This window comes from Carettochelys insculpta, chromosome 1 (genome assembly GCF_033958435.1).
Source record: "Carettochelys insculpta isolate YL-2023 chromosome 1, ASM3395843v1, whole genome shotgun sequence".
Taxonomy (NCBI): domain Eukaryota; kingdom Metazoa; phylum Chordata; order Testudines; family Carettochelyidae; genus Carettochelys; species Carettochelys insculpta.
In genome coordinates this window covers 208,715,487-208,730,292 of record NC_134137.1, presented here as the reverse complement: position 1 = coordinate 208,730,292, position 14,806 = coordinate 208,715,487, and the positions used below count along the sequence as shown (strand labels likewise).

The 14,806-nt window shown below is 48.3% G+C and overlaps 1 protein-coding gene across 1 annotated transcript in view; it reads left to right on the top strand.

Annotated features, from left to right (window-relative positions):
• The window catches only part of NSUN3 (NOP2/Sun RNA methyltransferase 3), a 106,201-nt gene extending 93,066 nt beyond the window's left edge, over window positions 1-13,135 (top strand). Inside the window, exon 8 of the mRNA XM_074998476.1 lies at window positions 11,297-13,135. The gene's annotated coding sequence lies outside the window, so the exon portion shown is untranslated. The remainder of the gene's footprint in view (window positions 1-11,296) is intronic.
• Window positions 13,136-14,806: the final 1,671 nt, after the last annotated feature.

The window sequence follows — 14,806 nt, the reverse complement described above, 5'->3', positions numbered from 1 at the left end:
TTTCCAAAAAAAAAAAAAAAAGAGGAAGGAGTAAAGCTTCCAGTCTTAGTAACAAGCGGAGCACCGGAGGCCCGGGGACGTAGGGCCATTAGGCCTCCTGAGGGGAACAGGCACAGAGCAGGTGCTAAGCACCCTATTAACATCTCAAAGACTCACCATAATGTCCTCTTCAGGATTCAAAAAGTGTGAGTCATGTCGCAAAGTGATGCCGGCCTCTGACGGGCACAGTCAGTGTATAAGGTGCCTTGGGGAATCTCATGTCACCCAGAAATGTTCCTTCTGCGCTAAGCTCACAGCCAGAGCAAGGAAGGACAGGGAGATGCGGCTCAAAATGCTGCTCTTCGACAAGGCCCTCCAGCCATACGTGCCGGAGATGCCGCAGCAGGAGGGACCTGCAGGGGCCCATGAAAGGAAAGCTGCCTTCCTCACCCCGTCAGCGCAAAAATGGAGGAAGCTCTCACCAACCCGATCCCTGCTGTTACAGCTGAGCAGCGTCGGCGTGGAGACGTACGTGGCAGAGGCTGAGCCTCCGATAATCAAACAGCCGCCCCGCACCGCTGGCAGGGCAGCGGCCAGGCAAGCGCCGGAACCAGCGGCACCGCAGGCAGCGGCACCGATGCCCGGGGAACCGGCAGTGCAGAGCTCGCAGGCACGCGGCCTGCAGGCACTGGGGGAGACCACCCGCGCGGCACCGCAGCGGAGCATGCTGAGCGCGGCGCAGACAACAGGGCCGAGATCCCCGACGCGAAAGGGGGCAGAGCCAGCCCCGCAGGGGAGGGGAAAGGCAGCACAGAAAACCCAGCACCGCAGCCCTTCTCCAGACAGGGCTGCAGGGCTGCTCGCTCTGAGCCCTCTGCTCATGCTGCGGACCCCAACAAGAAGGCAGGGGTCACCCCCAGCCTATCCTGAGCCCCCATCCCCATTCCTACAGCCAGCCTCACCATGGCTCGGACCACCTTCGCCCTTTTTGGGCTTTGAACCTTTGGAGTACTACCAAAAGTCAGTCTCTCCAGTATCTCAATTATCCAGACGATCTCGCTCCCCCAGGCGCAGGGGGTATGCGCCTCGAGAGTGGTCCAGGTCCCCATCTCAGGAGCAGGGCCCGTGTTGCCATGGTCGCCCCTATCACACGGGGCATAGACACCATAGGCATACTCCCAAGGACGGATCCCCCCAGACGGTTCAATATCCCCGAGGGCAATCGCGGACGGGGACGGAAATGCAGATATCTCAGGGGGAGTTGATTCTGGAACCCTGAGATTTTCCCTCGCAAGTATCTTGCGAGAGGATGTATCACCGTCAACAGGACCCAGAGGGAGCCAGAGAGGCTTACCCTAGTGGTTCCTCGCTATCTTCCCCTGACGAGGCCACGGCCCCAGGGGATGTCCATCCTCCAGATGATCTCAAACAGTTCCAAGAGCTGTTTAAAAGGGTGGCCTTCACGCAAGGCATCCAAACAGCAGAGGTGCAGGAGAAACACCATAAACTCCTTAAAAACCTGAGACCTCCGGCCTCTTCCAAAATAGCTATTCCGCTTGATGAAGCAATCATGGAGTCCGCCACCACAATATGGCAGACCCCTGCGTCCACTCCACCTATAAACAAGAGAGCGGATAAGAAGTACTTCATCCCGGCGAAGGGCATGGAGTTCCTGTTCAGCCACCCACAACCAAATTCTCTGGTGGTGGAATCGTCTCAACAGAGGTCGAAAACTTCTCAGTACAAGACAGGGGGAACGGACAAAGATGCCAAGAAACTAGAGTTGTTTGGCAGAAAGGTCTACTCCTCCTCTACCCTGCTGTTGAGAATGGCGAATTACGCAGCGCATCTAGTGAACCATAATTTTGACAACTACTCCAGGCTGACTTCCCTCATGGACTCGCTTCCAGAGGACAAGAAGCCGGTGCTCAAGGTCATCGTGCAGGAAGGCTACGCAGCCTCAAGGACGGGAGTTCAATCGCCCTAGACGTAGCGGACATGGCAGCATGCTCAACAGCTACGGCAGTGGTCATGCACAGGGAGTCCTGGCTCCAAACATCAGGTATCCCGAGGGATTTGCAGGCGAAGATAGTCGATCTCCCCTTTGACACGCAGAAGCTGTTTGCTGAATCAACTGACTCGGTCCTTCATTCCAGTAAAGATTCAAGAGCTACTCTTAGGACCTTGGGGATTTACACCCGTCCATACAGGAAGAAAAAGTATTACCCTCAGCAAAGACGGTACCAGTATCAACCACAGCGTCCCCAGTACCACAGGGGTTACAAGCAAGGGCGACATCAACAGCACCAGCAATACAGAATTCCCAGGCGACGTTCCCAACAGAGCCGTGCATCCTCGGGGCAGGGCCAAAGGCCACAAGTTTGACACACAGATCCAGGGCTGCGCCATCACTACCATCGCGCAATGTCATCCGAAGCTATTATTCCACCATCGCCTCTGACCATTCTACGACCAGTGGCAAAGGATCACCACAGACAAATGGGTACTGGAGATCATAGCCACGGGGTACGCGATCCCCTTCCAGTCGCTCCCACCGCCACGACCTCCACCCAGGCCCCACCTAAAGGATGCCTCCCATGAAGCGAGACTCAAGCAGGAGGTAGACCATCTCATACTCATAGGGGCAGTGGAAAGAGTGCCGGAGCAACTTCGAGGGAAAGGGTTCTACTCCAGATATTTCCTCACGGGGAAAAAAAAAAAAGACGGGAGGCTGGAGGCCCATCCTAGATCTTCGGGGCCTCAACCGGTACCTGCGCAAGCAACGCTTTCGGATGATTACAGTCGCCTCTATACTTACGGCACTGGACGATGGAGATTGGTTCGCAGCCCTCGACTTACAGGACGCGTATTTCCACATAACTATCCACCCGGCTCACAGACGCTTTCTCCGGTTTATAGTAGGCAAAGAACATTTTCAATACAAGGGTCTGCCGTTTGGCCTCTCCTCGGCCCCCAGAGTCTTCACCAAGACCTTGGCAGTGGTGTCAGCCTACCTGCACAGACAGGGGGTGTTTATATTCCCATATCTGGACGACTGCCTACTGAAAGGGGCCTCGAAGGAGGAGGTACTTCGCATGATACACGTCACAGCAGGCACATTCTCTTTGCTGGGCCTGGTCATCAATCTGGCAAAATCAAAGATAGACCCCACACAGGACATAGAGTTCATAGGGGCACGTATAAATTCTATCACAGCAAGGGTTTATCTACCAAAGACACACTTTCGAGCCATCGGTTCCCTCGTGCAGGTGATCACCTTCAGCCCTACGGTGCCGCTTCTGATGTGCTTACAGCTGCTGGGCCACATGGCAGCAGCGACGTTTATAGTACAAAATGCCAGGTTACACGTGTGCAGCATGCAGCACTGGCTGGCGAGCGTCTACAAACTGGCAGCACATACCGTTCACAGGGTGGTGTCGCCTACGACAGAGGTGCGCAGATCCCTGCAATGGTGGGTGAACCCCAAGAACATGCTAACAGGGGTGCCCTTTCACCAACCACAAGTATCGGTTTTCCTCACTACAGACGCCTCCCACATAGGGTGGGGAGCACACATGGGCGAAGATGTGACACAAGGACTGTGGTCCTCCACGGAACAGTCACTGCACATAAATATACTGGAGCTCAGAGCAGTGTTCAACGCCTGCAGACACTTTCGAGACCATATACAAGGCAAAGTAGTCGGGATCAGTACAGACAATACCTCTACCATGTTTTATATAAATCGGCAAGGAGGAGCTCGGTCCCGTACCTTATGTGCGGAAGCAGTCCGATTGTGGAACTGGTGCATCGCCAACAATATAACCTTGAAAGCCTCGTACTTACCAGGCGCTCACAATGTGAAAGTAGACCAGCTGAGCAGGCGCTTCGCACTCACGCACACGTGGCAGATCCGTTCCGATCTGCTACGACCGATCTTTCACGCATGGGGTTTTCCCCAGATAGACCTGTTTGCCACTCAACACAACAAGAAGTGCCCACGATACTGCTCCAGGGCAGGACTGGGACGGGGGTCCCTGGGGGACGCATTCGCGATCTCGTGGAGGGGACCCCTGCTTTACGCATTTCCTCCCACAGTGCTTATCCACAAAGTCTTGCAGAAAGCCAGGAGAGAGGGAGCCCGAATGATCCTAGTAGTCCCAACGTGGGATCGACAGCAATAGTTCTCCTTACTCCTGCGCATGTTGGACCGTCCACCAATGCCCCTCCCGGTGGCACCGGATCTGCTCACGCAACCTCAGGGGTCCATAGTGCATCCACACCCCCGAGGCCTACGACTACAAGCATGGTTAATCCATGGCTCAGCTCCCTAGAGAGCACATGTACGGAGGAAGTGCAACAAGTCCTAGAAAGTAGCAGGAGGCCTTCCACCAGGAAGACCTACAAGCAGAAATGGACTCGCTTCACTGCATGGTGTTCTACCAAACAGTTAGCCCCCCTTGCTGTGCCTATACCTGTAATATTAGAGTATTTACTGGACCTCAAGAGAGGAGGACTCTCCCTATCCTTGTTAAAGGTCCACCTTGCCGCTATTTCGGCTTTCAGACATGAAGAGGAAGGGCACACGGTGTTTGCCCATCCCATGGTTACCAGGTTCCTCAAAGGGCTGGTAAACCTATACCCCCCTCGGAAACCGCTTCCACCTTCGCGGAGCTTGGACCTGGTGCTTAGTGCACTAACGGGACCACCGTTTGAACCTTTAGCCACGGTTTCCCTCCATCTCCTTACGATAAAGACGACCTTTCTTCTCGCAATCACGTCAGCTCGCAGGGTGAGCGAGCTTGCAGCAGTTATGGCAACACCACCCTGCACAGTATTTTCCAAGGAGGCGGTAACCTTACGGCTGCATCCAGCCTTTGTTCCCAAAGTTTCTTCAGAGTTTCATATTAACGAACCTATAGTTTTACCCTCGTTTTATCCAAAGCCTCATAACTCTAACAAAGAGGTGCGCCTACACCTCCTGGACGTGAGGAGGGCGCTGGCTTTCTATATAGACAGGACTAAGTCCTTCCGGAAAACGGATAGACTCCTGGTCTCTCTCACTCCCAAATCAAAAGGAGAAGGTCTCTCTTCGCAGAGAATCTCGAAGCACATCGTATCCTGCATAAAAATGTGCTACAAACTCAAAAAGACTCCTTTACTGGCCCCGCCCAGGGCTCACTCCAGTAGGGCGGTGGCGGCATCAACAGCCTTTTTCAAGGGCGTTGCGCTAAAAGACATTTGCAGAGCGGCGACCTGGTCATCCTATGACACCTTCGCCAAACATTACGTCCTTCACAGGGTATTCCAAGAGGATACCCGTCTCTCGACAGCGGTCCTCTCAGGGACGAGCTGCACATAATCCGATTACCCACCTCCTATCTTGGGTTACTGCTGGGTAGTCACCTAACGTGGAGCACCCACGGGGGCACTCGTAGAAGAAAGAGAAGTTACTCACCGTAGTAACAGTGGTTCTTCGAGATGTGTCCCCGTGGGTGCTCCACCACCCGCCCATCCTCCCCGCTTCGGATCTCTGTTTAGTGTTTTGCAGGAGCATCCGAGGTGGTTGGTCAAGGAACTGGTGGGGACCGGATCGCGCACGTTACTACAGTGAGTAACTTCTCTTTCTTTTCGTATGGGCGCAAGATTCCTCTCCTGGGAGGATGTGTAGGCATATCAATTATCAGTAACAGCCAAGGGCAGTTTGAGGCCCTGTGGTCATTGGCTGGCCTGTTAGCCCTCTTATCTGTGTTCTTCCGTTGTCCAGGGTCGTGATGAGGCCGCACATCTGTGCTCTCAGGCATCAAAGACTGTGGCTCTGAGGCACCTAAGAGGGGCAAGGTGGAGTACAGCAGGAGGATTCTTGTCTCACAAAAGTGCATTATAAGCTGTGTCTCTGGCGGGACTGTTTGTCAGTATAGCTGTGTAACTGATGTAGATTAGGTGTTAGTGAGTGGTATGGGAGGGACTGCCTAGTTACTTTTCCATGTGTTTGTAACTTGGTTGTACCAATGTATCTTTGCAATACTTTCACAGTGAGATACAAATATCCTTGTTTCAGTTATGTAATGCCCTTATCTGAAGACCTTAAAGGATGTCTGTGTCAGAGCTGGAAACCAAGCCTAGGTATTCTACTTCCAAGTTTTATCTACAAAATTATTCCTTGTCCTCTATACTGATGATCTCTATAATGTACATTGAATGGCATTAACATTAACATTCACAGCTTAAGGAAAGAGCAGGGTTTGCAAAGATCCCAAATGGGAAGTGTGAGAGTTTTATGTTAAACTCCTGAGGTGTAGTAGGCTGTTGTCACTGACTAATTTCATCAGACTGTACTGCAGGTGGCTGCTCACCAATTCTTAATGGAGCCGTGCATTCTCTCATTCAACACTTGGGCTGAAGTCACATATCCTGAAACTGGCTTGTGTAAAATTTACAAAAGGTCTCATTGGCAGGACAGCCACGAAGGCTGCGAAGTTCTGTCAACAGAACAGGGCGTGTGTTGGCAGAGCTCCAAAATACTTACATCACTAAATTTCTCTGTTGAGAGTTTGTCGACAGAAGTCAGCTGTTCTGCCAGCAGTGTTATCCCTCTTCCAAAACAGGGATAATGCCTCCATCGCAGTATTTTTTCAACAGAGTGCCCATGTAGCCACTTCTATTGACAAGAGGGGGCTTCCAGTTGCAGAGCAGGCCTGTTTGCAGAGCTGCCATTCTGCTGTTCTGTCACCAGAGGGCAGTGCAGTCTGGCAGTTGTCGACAGAGCAAGTTGTGCATAGTTGAGATTTCCCTTCTGACAGTGAGGCTATGTCTACACTAATCCAAAACTTTGAAATTGCCATGCAACTGGCCATTTTGAAGATTACCACACAGCTCGTCCAGACGGGGCTCCTTTTTGAAAGGACCCCACCAACTTTGAAATCCCCTTATTCCTGTAGCAGTTCTGCTGATAGGAATAAGGGGATTTCGAAGTTGGTGGGGTCCTTTGGAAAAGAAGCCCTGTCTGGACGAGCCGCGCGGCAGCGAGCCGCAGCAATTTTGAAGTGCTGGGGCTGCCCGCATGCTAATGAGGAGCTGAATATGTATTTCAGCACGTCATTAGTAATTTTTGAAATGGCCATTTGCATGGCCATGTCAAAGTTTTGGGCTAGTGTAGACACGGCCTGACTTCTGTTGACAGAGGCTGCCTGTGTAGGCTGTGGCTACACTTGCATTTCTCTTTCGAAAGAGGCATGCAAATGAGGGAAATTGAAAATGCAAATGAGGTGCAGCTTTACATATCTGGTACCTTATTTGCATTTTCTCCTTTCAAAAGGGAAAAAGCTATGTAGATGCAGCTCTTTCGAAAGTAAACCCCATCTTTGAAAGAACCTGTCTTCCTGAAACAAAATAGGAAGAAAATTTCTTTGGAAGATGGGGTTTACTTTCTAAAAAGCCGCGTCTACACTGTTTTTTCTCTTTCGAAAGGAGAATATGCAAATGCAGCACCAGATACGTAAACCTGCACCTCATTTGCATTTTTGATTTCCCTCTTTTGCATGCCTCTTTCGAAAGAGGAATGCAGCCGTAGATGTGGCCTAAGGGATATACACTGCATGGAGCTTCATTTGCCCTTGTTCAGGGAGGCCGTGGCTACACTAGCCCTCACCTTTTGAAAGGAGGATGCTAATAAGCCACTTCAGCAGATGGCATCCACATCTGTTTTGAAATTGCTGCTTTCAGAATGCATGCTGCCCATGTAGACAGGGGTCTTTTGAAAGGACTCCCCAAACTTTGAAAGCCCCTTCTTCCCATTTGGTCCTTTCGAAAGGCACCTGTCTGTACAAGCAACGAAGGGTCCTGTGGCACCTTATAGACTAACAGAAAAGTTTAGAGCATGAGCTTTCGTGAGTTAACTCATTTCTTCAGATGCTGGTCCAGCATCTGAAGAAGTGAGTTAACTCACGAAAGCTCATGCTCAAAACTTTTCTGTTAGTCTATAAGGTGCCACAGGACCCTTCGTTGCTGCTACAGATCCAGACTAACACGGCTACCCCTCCGATACTCGTCTGTACAAGCAGGCCACCATATTCATGGCTGCACCCCATCAGCATCTGCCAAAGTGGCTTATTAGCATCCCCCTTTTGATAGGTGGGGGCAGCTTCCATTAGCTGGGAGTGGCAATCTGAAACCAACAGGAGCTGCAATTGCCTATTCCTGCAGTGGTGCAGGTAAATACAGTGGCAGCAGCCCATGAGGGGCTAAACCTGGGGAACTGGAGCTGAACCTGGGGAACTGGATCCAGCCCATAGGCTGGTGTTTGACCATTCCTGTTATAGGGTAACACCAAGGCCCTGAGTTCCCCCAAAACTGTCTTCCATATGGAATCTGGTTCCTCTCACTAGAACATTTTCAAAAGCTTATTAAAGTATCTTCTTCTCTGAAGGGACAGGCCACAGCACTGGCTTGGTAGTCTGGCTGTCTGACACTGAAGTGAAGTGAAAGGTATATACTGAAGTGATAAGTAGAAATAATTAAGATATAAATGGTTACCAGAGTCTGTGCCCCTGGGCTGGCAGCTGGGGCCATGGCCAGCAACCCAACTGCTTCTAGGACTGGGGCCAGCCCAGGCAAGGATGGAGGTCAAGGGGCAGCAGGAGCTGGTGGGTGGGTATTGGGATGCACAGTCACCACCAAGGAAGGGCAGCAGGCTCGGGGGCCAGGGAGACGACCTTTCATCTGACAAATTCCTACGTTCGGGACCAGTCAGGTTCTGAGGGTGCTGGACAAGGGAGGTGCAACCTGTACTCACCAACTGAGGATAACTTACAGGGTTTCTCTCAATATTTTTTTCTATAGAGTGCAGGAAAACTTTGAAATAAAGTGCATCTCCAGATATAGTTCCTTTCCACTGTTAGGTCTAGATACCATACTGGCTTCTCCCTCACTTGTGATTTTTACAACGTAAATGATCTTTCAGCAATCTCTGAAACTTGTCCACATTGATTGGGCACACATGGCTTAAGGTGTCAGCCACTTCTGAGAAAAAACCTGCTGTGATGAGGTTCAGGGGTCCCCCAGGCTCTGCATCCTGTCCGCAAGGAGAAGTGACTCTCACTCAGCAGGAGAACAGCAGGTTTATTAGCTGACAGGACACAGCGTCTTAGAGAAGAGTCAGTACAGCAGGCAGAGAGAGCCAGGCCAATCCACGTTTTCTCTCTCTCTCTCTCCCAGCCCAGACTAACTGCTTCCCACCTCCCAGTTGCAATTCAGACCCCTCAGGCTCCACCTCCTCCTTTGTCTGCAGTCCAGAGGTGTCACCTGGTCGACTAGGTTACCCTCAGCGAGTCACTCACGTACACACACACATATATCCCCCACTCCATCACACCTGCTTAGCAGCTTCCCTGCCCAGCCCAGTTCATACACATTTTAATCAGGTATTTCCAGCATCCCAGTGTGATTATTTGTAGGCTAATCATACAAACATCAAAGAGCAACATGAATGACCAGAGAGTTATTAGTTTTCCAGTGATTTATTACATGCCCCCTTTGGATCAATACCATGACAACGTGTGAGATGCACTGAGCTGGTCAGGCCAACTAAAACTCATTACCCCACACGAGAGAGCCCTAGGATAGCTGGCACTGGGATGCTCTGAAGGTCGCATGACACAAACCAATTTCAGACCTGATGTAAATGGAGGCAGATCAACAAATCCAATGGATTTACACCACTCTATACCAAGCACAGAATTCACTCTTTATTTGCATACAGTGTTGTAAATTCCTCTCAACTGTTGAGAAAAGATATTTCGTACTTAACAAATGGAGGTTTTGTGTATTAGATAATCAGCTAACAAGTTTTAGCATAACAGACCATCATAATTTTGGGAAGGGGGTAGGGAAAATAGCTGGGATCCTCACCCACAGCCACAGTCTATACCCCAGGAGTACCAGTCCTGGAAACTTTCCTTGCAACAAAGCCCTCTGCCAGCTTTGTCTACATATCTTCTCTGGAAATATCATCACTGGACCTAACCAGGTTATTCACAGAATCACAGGCACAGTCTCATGTTCCTCATGTTCCTCAACTAACATCATATATGCCATCAATGCCAACAATGCCCAGATGCTTTGTATATTGGACAGACTTCTAACTCCCTTAGACAAAGAGTTAATGGGCACAAAACAGACATAAATACACTCCAGATCCACAAACCAGTTAGTCAACATTTTAATGGATTGGGCCATTCTGTTAATGACTTAAGAGTTTGTGTGTTACTGAAGAAAAAATTTCGCACCACTATTGAAAGGGAGACAGTTGAGCTGTCTTTTATATTCAAATTTGGCACATTAACACGTGGTTTGAACCGGGATGGGAATTTTCTGAGTCACTGTAGGGGCTCGATTGCATGCTTGGCTTAATCTAATTCTTGACCTTCCTCCCGCTTCTATCTCTCTAGTCTCTGATTTGCTCACCTTGATCATTTTTTTCTGATTTGTCCTCCTTGATTACTGTTTTTGGTTCTCTGTGCCTTAAATATTGAGTCTGTTCTGGTATGGCAATAGTCTGAAAAGTGGGTCTGTCCCACGAAAGCTCACCTAATAAATGATTTTGTTAGTCTTTAAAGTGCTACTTGACTGCTTTTTTGTTTTGATACAAAAAAGGTGCTTGCTTGGTGCCAATGATTGCAATGCACAGTAATGCCAAATACTGACCGCACACATTCTGGTCTTAGATAAGACTGAACTGGGCTTTTTCAAACTTTGTTCTTTAATACACTACTTGAAATTGTACCTTTTAATTATTTCATGACGACTAAGTGGAAATAACATTAAAGATATCATACAAAGACTTGAAAATGGGTGACTTTCTTTCTTCGCTTCTGGATGAAATACCAACATCTGTAGTTTTTTTTTTCCCCAATAAAGAATAAGATAAGCAGAATAAAAAGGCTTTAATACAACAGAAATACATCCTTCCACCATTGCTCCCTTCCTTTGTTTTTGAACATTATGAAAGCTCATGCTCTGGGAGATTTGTCAATCCTGGATGAAAGAAGTTGAATCCCTAGCCAGGGCTGTTCCCCACACATGTTCTAGATAAGCAGAAAAAGAAAAAAAAAAGAAAATCAATGAGGAATCATTCACTGGGAATAGAAATAGCTCCATGTCTTTGTTAATCATGGAATGCCTGCTTATCATCCCTGAAATCATACACTTCATCACGTCATGTTGTCATCTGGGAGACAGGAGACCTATGTTTCTAACTTTAAAAATAGGGGAGAAAAGCTCTTTATAAAGTTACTGACCATATGTGCCTTCTTTACAGGAAGAACACACTGGATCAGGTGCAGGGTCCAGCAGTCTGCCTGTGACAATGGCCAGCCCCAGATGCTTCTGAGGAAAGCCTAACAACCCTGCAATAGCGGATATGGGATAATTAGGTCTTATCCTAAGCTCTGATATGTCGGGTTACCATATGTGATCTTTCAAAACAGAAGACACACCTGAAAGGGAGTGTATCACATTATTTTAACGTGTTACATATAGTATAACACAATATAATGCGTGAGTTGGTAGATAGTGATGCAAATACCCTGAGAAGGAGCGTATCCTCTTTTTTATGTGGTAACCCTGTGGTAGAGGTTGTTTTCAACATTGGAGCATGATTTTTAATAGCTCTTCTACAAAACATGCTATGGTTGATTAGAGCCACTCTGGATATTCTTGATATTCATATAAATAAGCCTGCTTATGGAAGGGGGCAAAAGGGGTAGTTGCTCTGTGGCCTGGTGAGTCAAAGAGGCCCAGAGCTGGCAGCTACTGTTGGAGGCCTGCATAGCATGCTCCAGTGGACTCTGATGGCTTGGGGAGGTGCAGCACAGGCTAGGGGGCCACTGAAGACAGGCTGCTCCCCCATCAAGCATGATTTACACATCAGACAACATTAAAAAAGCCCTAACCCAAATTTCTCTCTGCTTTCCTGCACCTCTTTGATTGAAGTTTTCCCCCACTCCTTAAAAAGCTCCATTGAAATGCCCAACACTGGGATGAATGCATTAAAGCTACAGACTTTAGCACTTCCCCAGTCATTGCTGGTTCAATTTATTTTTTGGATGCACACATGCAGCATTTCAGTTACAGCGTGGAAAGTCCAGAGCTTGCAAACAATTTATACCTATTTGTCCACTCCTCCCCACATAGATGTCTGCAGGTTTCATACCAGAGGGCTTTTGTAACTGTAGCTGTAGCATCTGGCACAAGATAATTGTTTTTTACTCTTAATCTTAACCAAAGACTTCCTCTGCCCCAATCCAACCCCACAAAAATCTCAGGGCAAAAGGTTTTGTTCCACCATATTGTGCAACAGTGTAGCCAGACAGACAGCCCCCTCTCAGACCAGCATTGCTGGGAAAACAAGGGAGCCAAACAACAAGGCACTTAACATAAATTCCAGCACAGCCATTGAAGCTGCGAGAAAGCACAGGTGTGCTGCTACAATGTGCCTCTGGGAACATATACAACGATTAGGCTCACAGCAGACAGAGAAGCTGTGACAGACATGGCTCTTAGCCCCTACTAAATAACGTGATGCACACACACCAACATCCTAGGTGGGAAAATATTTACCCTAATAAAAGGAATGTCCAGTAGTCAAAACTTATTGTTTCTCTCCCTTGCAAGTGTAAACTACTCTTGCGAGAGCTGGCGTCGCCCAGACAGACCAGCCCCAATTTGGCATAAGAAAGGAGAAAGAGAATAAAAGATTACAGAGGTATAAGTATGGGACCTACAGCACCATGATTTTTGAGTGCTTTTCACTATCTATCTGCTGGTCAGATAAGTGACAGCCTCCCAAGGCTTCTGCAGCTAAAAGGGTCCCTAAGCCTTGTCCCTTATTCGTCTTTCCGCGGAATTGAGTGACCGATCCTGGCTTGGCACTGCTGGAATCGAGAGATGCGAGGAGGGTAAGAAGCACCCACACCTGATCTCCTATCTTTAGTGTACACATATTTTGAAATAGAGCTCTATACTTTGTTGTCTTTCTTTGGGATCGTGGCTTCAGTTTTGTATCCTGTTTGTGTGTGTAACATCTATACATTTAAATAAGTAGGCACTAGCAATTTTGTAACCACATGATTAGAATCTAGTTTAATAAATTTTGGTAACCGTTTGTGCATAAGCCTGACTTGTTTCCCTGGGTTACTGTAAAGCAGCCAACACAATTAAAGAAGCTCAGCCGTTTTGGCTATAAAGCCTGGCCATTAGGTGAGAGTACTAAGAGCCTAGCGTTGAGTTGTGCTGCCTCCACGGGGCAAACTCTTGGGGCACCTGTCAGTCAATCCTGACTGCCCACTGCGAAGGGGCAGTGCGTCCTAGCGGTTAAAGTCACGGGTGTGGAAAGGCTCTTAGTGCTGCCATTGGGGCACCTGTCAGTCAGTGTTGACTGCCCACTGCGAAGGGGCTCTGAGCTCTAGCAGTAAAAGTCACGGGTGTTTAGGACCTTGGGGCATCCGTCAGCCTGGCCCAGGCTGCCCACCGCGAAGGGACAGTGCGTCCTAGCGGTTAAAGTCACGGATGGTATAAAACGGGCATAGCTGGCACCTCACCAAACATCCTTGGCCATCGGCTAACAAACAGCATCCCCAGAGCAACCTCATGCTGTCAGTCAAGTTGCTCCTGTCAAGCCCTCCTTTATGAATATTGTTACGCTCTCCATCTGATGAAGCGGGTCTTTGCCCATGAAAGCTTATGCTCCAAAATACCTGTAAGTCTATAAAGGTGCCACAGGACTTCTTGTTGCTTTTGAAGATACAGACTAATTGGCTACCTCTCTGATACTACTCTCCCTTCTGGCTCACAACACTCCATTTCGTTCCCCATGAAATTAGACTGACTCCTCTTTGGACAAACCCATGCCTTCTTCTCTGTCAGGACAATCACTTTGTTGAAAATGCAACATGAAGAAACAGAATAATAAATATTGTTTGTGCTTGTTGGAATCCGTGATTTTAAAAATGAACAGCATGTTTCACATCATGTGAGAATTTGGGTGGCTGATGGGTTTCATATTTTGGAAGAGGCTTGGGAGAAGGTACCAGGCCATTCTGTTACATGCTCAGTCACATCTTCTGCATAAAACAACATTTTCACCTTATGTTTACGATCACAGTCTCACTTAATTTAATATTCAACATCCCTGGAGCTCACAGTATGTCAGGCCCTACTAAGGAATCTGCTAGTGAGGGTGGAACAGAATAATTTGCAGGCTACTGCTGCTGGGGTTGACAGCTTCCTTATTATAATATAGGATGTAGCAAGAAAGTTAATGACAAAAGCTTCCCTCAACTCTACCCTCCACTATAAACATATAATCTGAAATGCTATAGGCAAAATAATGAGTTGATGAGGGAATAATGAAGGAAGTGAATAATGAAGGAAAAGCTGAAGTACTTAATGCTTTTTTGCCTCAGTCTTCATGGACAAAGTCAACTTCCACATGATGGTCCTAGACAATGCAGTATGGGAAGGTGGAGGGCAGCCATCTGGGGGAAAGAACAAGTTCTGAGCTATCTAGAAAAACTAGATGTACACAAATCCATGGGTCTGGATTCAATGCACCCAAGGGAACTGAGGGAATTGGCAGAGGTCATAGCTGAACCTTTGGCTGTTATCTTTGAAGACTCTTGGAGATTGGGGGAGGATATCGGATGACTGAAAAAAGGCATATGTAGTAATCATCTTTAAAAAAGGAAAGAACAATCCAGGGAACTATAGACCCATCAGCCTTACCTCAATCCCTGCCAAAATAATGGAGGGGATCCTCAAGGAATCCATT